Below are 11,035 nucleotides of genomic sequence, written 5' to 3' on the forward strand. Positions count from 1 at the left end.
CAGATTTCCAGGCGTTGAGAAGAGGAAGCCATTGGCTGGGTTCTGGTTGAGTCTGACACACACACAGGAAATCCATCAGCAATTTGTTCCAGAAGCTTCTAGAAGCTTGGTTGGGGCGGGGGGAAGGGAAAGACAAGACCATGCACATGAGCTAATCATCATAATAAATCAACAACAACAACAACAACAACAAGAATAGTCAAGGGACCCTGGACCAGTCACCGCAAAGGATCATGGGAAGGGGTGATGTCATCATCCATCCTCAACTTCTCCCATGGAGGAGAATCCCAAGGGATGAACGCAACTGGGTCCCAGATGTTGGGGAGAATGGGGGGGGGTGGGGAGGAAATAGAAACCAGCCCCAGCCCTGGCTTCTTTCTAGAACCTTCAATGGGTTGTCCTGGAAGCGTCTCAAGTCCTTAGATCAAACAGATCCCCTGGGAAAACCTATCATCAATAGACCATGAGAGGATCAGTATCAATACCAACACCAATACCAATATCATCAATACCCTCCTTCCCTCCCCCCCTCCCCCCAAAAATCATTCCTGGGCCAAGGAAGGGGGGTGGGAGGGTTGGGGTGTGTCTGGGTGGAGGGATCACCTGCCTGGGGAATGTGCTGAGTTATTCTGAAACCTGGAGCTTTCTGGGACCTTCTGGAACCTTGGGAGAACTTTCTGGAACTTTCTGGATGGATGGATGGTGGATGGATGGGTGGATGGATGGGTGGGTGGATGGATGGATGGATGGATGGGTGGATGGATGGATGGGTGGATGAGTGGATGGATGGGTGGATGGATGGATAGGTGGATGGGTGGCTGGATGAGTGGATGGGTGGATGGGTGGATGGATGGATGAGTGGATGGATGGATGGGTGGGTGGATGGATGAAGGATTGATGGGTGGATGGATGGGTGGATGGATGGATGGATGGATGGATGGGCGGCCCCCATCATTGCTGGTCCGCTCACCTGCAGGTAGGCCAGTGCGCACAGGATCTTGGCGGGCGCGCAGGTAGCTGAGGAGTTGGCCACCAGGCACATAGTCCATCATCCTGTACAACCGCGGTCATCGCGCCACGTGGAGAACCTGGGATGGGGTCAGGGGGAGGGAAAGGACACACACGTGAGGTGCTAGGTGCTTGCTGATTATCCAGAGTCCCTGTGGGGAAGTGCTGGGTGCTTGGTACCTGTCCTGAGTTAGTAATAGGCAGGTGCTGGGTGCTTGGTACCTGACTCATGTAAACAGTAGGGAGGTGCTGGGTGTGAAGTCCCGTTCCTGGGTCACCATGGGGAGGTGCTGGGTGCTTAGTTCCTATCCTCGGTCTCCATGGAGAGGTGCTGAATGCTTAGGCTCAGTCCTTGTTCCCCAGGTGGTGGTGCTGGGTGCTTAGTTCCAGTTCTGGGTTACTCTGAGGAGGTGCTGGTTGCTTAGTCCCTGTCCTGGGTCATCATGGGATGGTGCTAGGTTCTCAGTACCTCCCCTGGGTCACCATGGGGAGGTGCTGGGTGCTTAGTCCCAGCCCTGGGTCATCATAGGATGGTGCTGGGTGCTTAGTCCTGGTCCTGGGTTACTCTGAGGAGGTGCTGGTTGCTTAGTCCCAGCCCTGGGTTGTCATGGGATGGTGCTGGGTGCTTGGGAATCATCCTAGGTCACTATGATGAGGTGTTGGGTGCTTAGTCCCAGCCCTGGGTTACTATGGGGTGGTGCTGGGTGCTTGGGGATCATCCTGGGGAGGTGCTGGGTGCATAGTTCCTGTCTTGGGTCATTATGGGATGGTGCTGGGTGCTTGGGGGATATTGTGAGTCACTATGGGAAGGTGCTGGATGCTTAGTCCCCACTCTGGGTCACCATGGGGAGGTGCTGGGTGCTTAGTCCTGGCCCCGGGTCACCCTGGGATAGTGCTAGGTGCTTAGTCCCAGCCCTGGGTCATCATGGGATAATGCTGGGTGCTTAGTCCTGGCCCTGGGTCACCATGGGGAGGTGATGGGTGCTTAGTCCTGGTCCTGGGTCACCATGGGGAGGTGCTGGGTGCTTAGTCCCTGCCCTTGGTCACCATGGGGAAGTGCTGGGTATTTACTCCTGGATCTGGGGCACCATAGGGAGGTGCTAGGTGCTCAGTCCCCATCCTGAATCACTATGGGGAGGTGCTGGGTGCTCAGTCCCCATCCTGAGTCACTATGGGAAGGTGCTGGGTGCTTAGTCCCCACATTGGGTCACCATGGGGAGGTGCTGGGTGCTCAGTCCCTGGGTAATCATGGGGAGGTGCTGGGTGCTCAGTCCCTCCCCTGAGTCATCATGGGGAGGTGCTGGGTACTTAGTCCTGGCCCTGGGTCACCATGGGGAGGTGCTGGGTGCTTAGACCTGGCCCTGGGTCACCATGGGGAGTTGCTGGGTGCTTATTCCCCATCCTGGGTTACCATGGGGAGGTGCTGGGTGCTTAGTCCTGGCCCTAGGTCACCATGGGGAGGTGCTGGGTGCTTAGTCTTGGTCCTGGGTCACCATGGGCAGGTAGTGGGGGCTTATTGCCCATCCTGGGTCACCATGGGGAGGTGCTGGGTGCTCAGTCCCCATTCTGGGTCACCATGGGGAGGTGCTGGGTGCTTACTGCTGGATCTGGCGCACCTTAGGGAGGTGCTGGGTGCTCAGTCCCCATCCAGAGTCACTATGGTGAGGTGCTGGGTGCTGAGTCCCCACTTTGGGTCACCATGGGGAGGTGCTGGGTGCTCAGTCCCTGCCCTGGGTCACCATGGAGAGGTGCTGGGTGCTCAGTCCCTGAGTCACCATGGGGAGGTGGTGGGTGCTAAGTCCCCAAAGCCAGGGCACCCAACGGCCTGGTTCCTGCCAGGCCACGCCCCCCAGGCCAGCCATCCAATGGCAGCACACCCAGGCCCCGCCCTCAAAGCCAGACTACACAATAGCATCACTGTTGCCAGGCCACGCCCCTCCAGGACCAGCTGCCCAATGGCCTTACTTCCAAGCCATACCCCCAAAGCCAGGACCCTCAATAGCCTAGTTCCTGCCAGGCCATGCCCCCTAGGCCCAGCGGCCCAATGGCCTTACTTCCAAGCCACGCCCCCCAGCCCAGCCGACCAATGGCATTACGTCCAGCCGCCCAATGGCGTCTTTCCAGGCCACGCCCCCAAACCCCAGCGGCCCAATGGCCTCTGTTCCAGGCCACGCCCCCCACTGACTCTCCTGTCAGCTCCACGCCCTGCAGGCCACGCCCACCGCGACGCCACGCCCATCAGAAAGCCACGCCCTCCAGCGTCCCCGCCTCTTAAAGGCGCCTCGTCCTGGAGGCCTCCACGCACCGACGGTGACCCGGGGGCCGCCCGGGTCGGCGTCCTCGGGGTTCCTGCGCGCTTCCGCTTCCGCTTCCGGATCCGGACGGCATAGTGGTGGCCATGGTGGCGGCGGCGGCGACGCTCCGCGGCCCCGCCACGGCTGCATTTCCGGGCGCGGCCGCCGGCGCCGTCGCATCGATGTCATCAGCCGGCGCCAAGACGCGGGCGCGCATGCTCGCGCTCTCGGCGGAGCGCCACTGCGCATGCACATAGGGTTAGCGGGGAAGGGGCCGAACGCTCCCAGCGGAGAGCCATTGCGCATGCGCAGAGTGTTCTTCAGCGGGGACAGGCTGAGCCGGCCTGGCGGAGCGCCATTGCGCTTACCCACAGGGTTAGGCAGCTGGGAGGGGCTGAGCCAGCCTGCGCCAATGCGCATGCGCACAGGGTTCGTCAGCAGGGAGGGGCCTAGCGCTCCCGGCGGAGCGCCGCTGCGCATGCGCGTCCCTTGGCTGCTTGTTCCCACTGCCCTCCCGCGTGTGGACCCACGGCGCATGCGCACAGGTTGAATCGGCAGGGAGGCGCAGAGCGGACCCTGGAGGGTCGAGTTGCGCATGCGCACAGCGTGAGTCCGCCGGGAGGTGCCTAGGGGACTCCGGAGGATCGAGGTTCCGTCCGCATTGCGCATGCGCACTGGTTGAGTCGTCCGGCACCGTCCGGGCCGAGCGTGTGGTGCGTGCATGCGTGGGATTCCCTCGGTTGGTCTGGTTGGTACTGCGCATGCGTGCCACCTGGGGGGGGGAGGTCCTCCGCGCTGTACCGCGCATGCATGAGCCAGCACGCCCCGTCCCTCCCCCCCCCCCCGCCGAGCAGGAACACGCATGCGTGTGCTCCCCGGGCTCTGCGAGGTACGGATCTGCGCATGCGCGGGATTGGGCTGCGCTGCCCTGCAACAAGCATGCGCGGTTCCCAGAGACAGACTGACAGACACAGGGACAGTGAAACAGAGTCAGACAGACACTGGGACAGAGACAGACACACAGATGGACACAGAGAGACACAGACAGATAGATGGACACAGACAGACACAGAGAAGACAGAGACATGGGCAGGCATAGACAGACAGACACAGAATGACAGACAGAGAGACAGACAGACAGAGGCAGAGCCAGACAGGGAATGACAGAGAGAGACAGACACAGGCCGACAGACAGAGACGGACAGACATAGAGCAAGACAGACAGACACTGGGACAAAGACAGACAGAGACAGACACACAGATGGACACAGAGAGAGACACAGACAGATGGACAGACAGACATAGGCAGAGACAGACACAGACACAGAGAAAGACAGACAGACACAGAGAATGACAGACAGACACGAAAGACAGAGAATAACAGAGAGACACAGACAGACAGACACACAGACAGACAGATACTGACACAGGCAGACAAAGAAAGACAGAACGAGACCCAGACAAACACAGGAGACAGAAACAGAGAGACAAAGAGACAGACAGACACAGAAGTCAGAAGTAGACTGATGACAGACAGACAGACCGAGACAGACAAAGACAGAATGAGACAGAGACAGACAGACAGTGAGACAGACATGGACAGGCAGACCAACAGGCAGACACAGACGAGACAGACAGACAGAAAGACAGAGACAGAAGTAGACTGACAGACACAGACAGACAGACAAAGAAAGAGAGAACGAGACACAGACAGACTGACAGAGGAGACAGACAGAGACAGAGAGACAAAGACAGACAGACACAGATATGGACAGGTAGAGACACGCAGACCAACAGACAGACTGACAGAGGAGACAAAGACAGACACAGACAGAAGAAGACACAGACAGACAGACAGAGACAGAGACAGAGCTTGACCTACTCCATTGAGGTCAGGACTTGGTTCCAAGTCACTCAAGTGTGAAAATGTTAATCCCACTCATATTTAATCAACATCCATCCACCCATCCATCCACCCACCCATCCACCTATCCATCCACCCATCTATTCACCCATCCATCCATCCATCCATCCATCCACCCATCCACCCTCTGATCCACCCATCCATCCATCCACCCATCCGTCCACCTATCCATCCATCCACCCATCCATCTATCCACCCATCCATCCATCCACCCATCCATCCATCCATCCATCCATCCACCCATCCACCCATCTATCCACCCATCCATCCATCCACCCATCCATCCATCCATCCACCCTCCCATCCATCCACTCATCCATCCACCCACCCATCCATCCATCCATCCACCCATCCATCCATCCTCCATTGAGATGAACACTTGGGTCCAAGTCACTCAACTGTGCAAATGTTAATCCCTTCCATATTCCATCAACAGCAGGACTTGGGTCCAACTCATTCAAGTGTGCAAATGTTAATCCCTTCCCTCCTTCCTCCATGGAGATGAGTTGGGTCCGTCACTCAATTGTGCAAATGTTAATCCCTTCCGTCTCTCTTCCATCCAGATGAGGACTTGGGTCCAACTCACTGAAGTGTGCAAACGTTAATCCCACCCATATTGTATCAGGACTTGGGTCCAAGTCACTCAAGTGTGTAAATGTTAATCCCATCCATATTCAATCAACATCCATCCACCCACCCATCCATCCACCCATCCACCCACCCATCCCCCATCCATCCATCCACCCTTCTATCCACCCATCTATCCACCCATCCACCCATCCGTCTATCTGTCTGTCTGTCCATCTATGCATCCATCCCTCTGTCTATCCAGGTGTCTGTCTATCTACTTACTCTCTGTCTGTCTGTCCATTCATGGATCCATCCATCCATCTGTCTATCCACATGTCTATCTGTCTATCTATCTACTATATCTATCCACCTATCTGTCTGTCTGTGTGTCTATCTATACATCTCTCTGTCTGTCTGTCCATCCATCTATCCATCTATTCATGTATCTTATCTGTGTATCTATCTATCATCTATCCATCCGTCTGTCTGTCTATCCACCTACCAGCCTGTCTGTCCATCCTTCTGTCCATCTGTCTATCCATCCATCTGTCCATCTGTCAATCTGTCTGTCTGTCCATCCATCCATCTATCCATCTATTATCCATCTATCCATCTGTCTGTCTGTCCATCCATCCACCCATTTGTCTATCCATCTATCCATCTGTCAGTCTGCCTGTCTATCCATCTATCTGTCTGTCCATCCATCTGCCCATCTGTCTATCCATCTATCCGTCAGTCTGTCCATCCATCCATCTACCCATCTATCAGTCTGTCTGTCTGTCCATCCATCCACCCATCTGTCTATCCGTCTTATCTATCCATCTTTCAGTCTGTCTGTCCATCCATCCATCCATCTATCTAGGTATCAGTCTGTCTGTCTGTCCATCAATCCATCCATCTAGCTAGCTATCAGTCTGTCTGTCTGTCCATCCATCCACCCATCTGTCTATCCGTCTATCCATGTATCAGTCTGTCTGTCTGTCCATCCTTCCGCCCATCTGTCCATCCATCTCTCTGTCTGTCTGTCCATCCATCCACCCATCTGTCTATCCATCCATCTATCCATCTGTCAGTCTGTCTGTCTGGGTGAAGAACTCTGAAAAGGGACAAACTTTCTAGAACCATCTCCTTTCCCCGGGCCGTTGTGTGTGTGTGTGTGTGTGTGTGTGTGTGTGTGTGTGTGTGTGTGTGTGTATGTGTGTGTGTGTGTCTGTCTGTCTGTCTGTCTGTCTGTCTGTGTGTACATCCTAGACTTCACCGGTCCATCTGCCATGACCGTTGGATTCAGAACCTTCTAGAACGCGGTGCCGTCTCCACCACCCTATCTAGGACTCGCTGCCCAGTGCTCGGGACAAGATGTCATCTGCTCATACACGTGTGTGCGTGCGTGTGCGTGCATGTGGCCCGGCCGGTCGCCCTGGGAAATGCCCTGGGTCACCATGATGATGATGATGATGATGCCCGGAGTTCACATCCTTCCAGGGTCACCATGATGATGATGATGATGATGATGATGATGATGATGATGATGATGATGATGATGATGATGATGGATGGATGGATGGATGGGTGGATGAATGGATGGATGGATGGATGGGTGGGTGGATGGATGGATGGGTGGATGGATGGATGGATGGATGGTGGATGGATGGGTGGATGGATGAATTGATGGATGGATGGGTGGGTGGATGGGTGGATGGATGGGTTGATGGATGGGTCAATGGATGGATGGATGGATGGATGGATGGATGGATAGATGAGTGGATGGGTGGGTGGATGGATGAATGGATGAATGGATGGATGGGTGGATGGATGAATGGATGGATGGGTGGCTTGCTGGATAGATGGATGGATGATGGGTGGGTGGGTGGATGGATGAGTATCAGATGGATGGATGGATGGATGGATGGATGGGTAGCTGGATGGATGAGTGGATGGATGGGTGGCTGGCTGGGTAGATGGATTGATTGATGGATTGATGGATTGATGGATGGGTGGATGGATCGGTGGATGGGTGGATGGATGGATGGATGGATGAATGGATGGATAGATAGATGGATGGGTGGATGGATGGGTGGGTGGATGGATGGATGGATAGATAGATGGATGGGTGGATGGATGGGTGGATGGGTAGATGGATGGATGGATGGGTGGATGGATGGATTTGTGGATTTCCCCCCTAGGCCACCAAAGACCTAAGTTCTTCTCCTCCTGTCTCTCTATCTCCAGGTGCAGAGAAGTTGATCCTCCACATACAGAAGCACAGCATCCTCTTTGCCCTGGCCACCAGCTCAGGGACTGAGTCCTACCAGGCGAAGACCAGCGCACACCGGGAGCTGTTCGGTGCCTTTCACCACGTGGTGCTGGGTGATGACCCCGAGGTCAAGGCCAGCAAGCCCGCCCCGGACATCTTCCTGGCCTGCGCCCACAGGTTCTCCGGACATCTTCCTGGCCTGCACCCGCAGGTTCTCTCCTCATCCCCCCCCCCCCCCGTCAACCAGGTAAACCGAGGCCTCGGGCCTCGGGTCCACTGCATGGACCACACACAGAGAGACACACACCACACACAGAGAGACACACATACAGACAGATATGGACGGATACACAGATACACAGACCAGACAGACAGACAGCCAGACACAGAAACACACAGATAGATGCAGAGACGGACACAGAGACACAGATAGACACATGGACAAACCAGACAGACATGCAGACAGACAGACAGGCAGATAGACACACAGACCGACAGGCAGACAAACCAGATAGAGACACAGACACAGAGACAGACTCATAGACAGACAGACAGACAGACCACAGAGACACGGACAGACAGTCACACTCCAATAGACAGACAGACACACTGACAGAGAGATAGACACACAGACACACAGACACAGAGACCAGACAGATAGACAGACAGACAGACACAAGAGACGGGACAGACACACAGATTCACAGACCTACCAGACAGACCACAGAGACACAGACAGACACACTGATAGACACACAGACAGACAGATAGACACAGACAGACGCACAGATACACAGACCAGGCAGACAGACAGACAGACAGAGCACAGAGACACGGACAGACAGACACACACCGATAGACAGACAGAGAGATAGACATACATACACAGACAGACACACAGACAGACAGACTACAGAGACACACAAATAGGCATATAGACAGACAGACGGATACAGAGACAGACACACACAGATAGACAGACACAGAGACACTTGGCCAGACACAGACAGACACACATACAGAGACAGACAGACAGACATAAGAGTCCAGACAGACAGATACACAGAACAGACCAGACAGACCGACCACAGAGACACAGACAGACAGATATAGGGACAGACAGACACACAGAGACAGACAGAGAGACACGGACAGACACACAATCACACAGACGGATGGACGGATGGAGAGACGGATGGACAGACAGCCCCAGGGGAACAGGGAGGGAGACTCCTTGGCACAGTGCTCACCTGGCCCACACCAGGCCCTGGGTGGGGGAGGCCTCGAAATCACACACAGAACATGCCAGTAGGCACGCCGTGGCTCGACGGTCACCTTCCCTCCTTCCTTCCCTCCTTCCTTCCCTCCTTCCTTCCTTCCTTCACTCCTTCCTTCCTTCCCTCCCTCCTTCTTTCCCTCCCTCCTTCCTTCCCTCCTTCCTTCCCTCCCTCCTTCCCTCCTTCTTTCCCTCCTTCCCTCCTTCTTTCCCTCCTTCCCTCCCTCCTTCCTTCTTTCCCTCCATCCTTCTTTCCTTCCCTCCTTCCTTCCTTCCTTCCCTCCTTCCTTCTTGTTCCTTCCCTCCATCCTTCCTTTTCATCCTTCCTTCCTTCCCTCCTTCCTTCCTTCCCTCCTTCCCTCCTTCCTTCTTTCCTTCCTTCCTTCCCCCCTTCCTTCCCTCCAACACTGGGCACCCGGCCCACCCCCCGGCCGACCTCTCACTCCGCGTGTCTCTCTCGCCCTCTGACCCTGCAGTGCCTGGTGCTGGAGGACACGCCCCACGGCATGGCGGTCGCCCAGGCAGAGGGGATGCAGGTGGTCATGGTGCCCAGCGTCCAGCTCGACCCCGAACTCAACGGCCGGGGCCACCCTGCTGCTGCCCTCCTTGGGTGACATACAACCCGAGCTCTTCAGCCTGCCCGCCTTCAACTGACCTGCGGACGGACAGACAGACAGACAGAAGGACACTGGACACAAGGCCAAGACCTGACCCATCCCAGGGCCTCCCTGACCTCTGGAAATAAAGGGAATGAACACAGGAAGTGCCTCACTGAGTCACGAGTGGATGGATGGATGGATGGATGGGTAAATGCATGGGTGGATGGATGGGGATGGATGGGTGGATGGGTGGATGGATGGGTGGATGGATGGATGGGTGGATGGGTGGGTGGATGGATGGATGGGTGGATGGATGGGTGGATGGGTGGACTGGTGGATGGGTGGACGGATGGATAGATGGATGGGTGGATGGGTGGGTTGATGGATGGATGGGTGGATGGATGGGTGGATGGGTGGACCGGTGGATGGGTGGACGGATGGATACATGGATGGGTGGATGGGTGGGTGGATGGATGGATGGGTGGATGGATGGGTGGATGGGTGGACGGTGGATGGGGGACCGATGGGTGGGTGATGGGTAGATGGGTGGATGGATTGATGGATGGGTGGATGGGTTGATGGATGGATGGATGAATGGATGGATGGAGGGGTGGGTGGATGGGTGGATGGATGCATGGGTGAATGGATGGATGGGTGATGGATGGGTGGATGGGTGGATTAATGAGTTGATGGATGGGTGGATGGATGGGTGGATGGATGGATGGATGGATGGGTGGGTGGATGGATGGGTGGATGATTGGATGGATGGGTGGATGATTGGATGGATGGGTGGATGGATGGGTGGATGGGTGGGTGGATGGGTGGATGGATGGGTGGGTGGATGGGTGGATGGATGGATGGGTGGGTGGATGGGTGATGGATGGGTGGGTGGATGGATGGCTATTATATCCTGCCCAGGCCCCTCCTCTCCCCCTCTGCCTGTGGGATTTGTTCCATTTGGTTTTGTGTCCTCTGGTGCTGCAGATGGTGGGTGATCAGCCTTGGGTCTAAAAATATCAGGCTGTGCTGAGAATAGCTTAGTCTCTTGCTCTTCAAGGCCAGGGTGGGGCTGAAGGCTGGGAATCAACTGGGTCAAGGTGAGAATAAGAG

General features: G+C 55.7%; 2 long non-coding RNA genes across 3 annotated transcripts; one reads left to right on the top strand and one right to left on the bottom strand.

The window, feature by feature from the left end:
- Positions 1-397: 397 nt before the first annotated feature.
- LOC138826292 (uncharacterized) lies at positions 398-3,451 on the bottom strand. The gene is made up of 3 exons (XR_011371642.1): positions 3,314-3,451; positions 971-1,088; positions 398-447 (listed from the first exon to the last, which is right to left on the bottom strand). It is a non-coding gene; the product is annotated as an uncharacterized lncRNA (long non-coding RNA).
- A 349-nt stretch (positions 3,452-3,800) lies between these two features.
- Positions 3,801-10,088, top strand: LOC138826289 (uncharacterized). Of its 2 annotated transcripts, none has more exons than XR_011371638.1 (3): positions 3,801-4,015; positions 8,026-8,261; positions 9,803-10,088. It is a non-coding gene; the product is annotated as an uncharacterized lncRNA (long non-coding RNA). The 2 variants fall into 2 exon arrangements; XR_011371639.1 differs by having other exon boundaries at positions 3,801-3,908.
- Positions 10,089-11,035: the final 947 nt, after the last annotated feature.

The sequence above is a fragment of the Dipodomys merriami genome, unplaced genomic scaffold (assembly GCF_024711535.1).
Source record: "Dipodomys merriami isolate MVZ:Mamm:240054 unplaced genomic scaffold, mDipMer1.0.p SCAF_141, whole genome shotgun sequence".
Lineage (NCBI taxonomy): Eukaryota > Metazoa > Chordata > Mammalia > Rodentia > Heteromyidae > Dipodomys > Dipodomys merriami.